Below are 930 nucleotides of genomic sequence, written 5' to 3'. Positions count from 1 at the left end.
CCTAAGGATGACTTTGGTAGCGCCCTGGTGGCCGGAGAGGGAGTGGTTCGCGGATCTAAAAGACCTGGCAAGCCAACCGCCTTGGCCTCTGCCCCCCAGGTCAGATCTGCTGCGTCAACCTCACTTCCTCAAGTTCCACGACAACCCTCTCTCTCTTCGCCTTCACGCCTGGAGACTATCAAGCGGCTCCTGAAGAAGGAGGGGTACTCCTCCTCCACAGCTAAAAGGATGTCCCTATACCTAAGAAAATCCTCTACCGTGGTATACCAGGCGAAGTGGACCGCCTTTACGAAGTGGTGCTCAGAAAAACACATAAGACCTCTTAAAGCTTCAGTCCCTGACATAGCTGAGTTTCTCGTGTACCTTAGGGATGAAATAGGGTTGTCAATCCCAGCTATTAAAGGAGTACGGGCAGCCTTAGGCCAAGTCTTTCTCCTAAAAGGCATCGACCTGGGGACCTCGAGACACATAGCGGTGCTGATTAGAAGTTTCGAGCAGTCCTGCCCTCCTCAAGCTAGGAGAGTGCCCAGCTGGGACCTGGCCAAGGTCCTGAAAATGCTAAGTCGTCCTCCCTTTGAACCCCTCAAAGATATTGGGGACAAAGACCTCACCCTCAAGACCGTCTTCTTGCTAGCCTTGGCTTCAGCTAAGAGAGTAGGTGAGATCCATGGTCTGTCTTACGACGTTGCGCACTCCAAAGGGTGGAAAGAGGTATCCTTCAGGTTCGTACCCTCCTTTGTAGCGAAGACTCAGAACCCAGCAGTCTGGGACCCGAAGTTTGAAGGTTTCTCAATTCCGGCCATTCCCAGGACAGGCAATACGGAAGACCTGAAGTTATGCCCAGTAAGGACGCTCAGGAAGTACCTGGAAAGGACGGCGCATCTCCGACCAGGTGCCAAGAACCTCTTCGTCTCCACAGGTGTTAATAAG

This window comes from Palaemon carinicauda, chromosome 9 (genome assembly GCF_036898095.1).
Source record: "Palaemon carinicauda isolate YSFRI2023 chromosome 9, ASM3689809v2, whole genome shotgun sequence".
Taxonomy (NCBI): domain Eukaryota; kingdom Metazoa; phylum Arthropoda; class Malacostraca; order Decapoda; family Palaemonidae; genus Palaemon; species Palaemon carinicauda.
Note: the sequence above shows the minus strand (reverse complement) of the source record.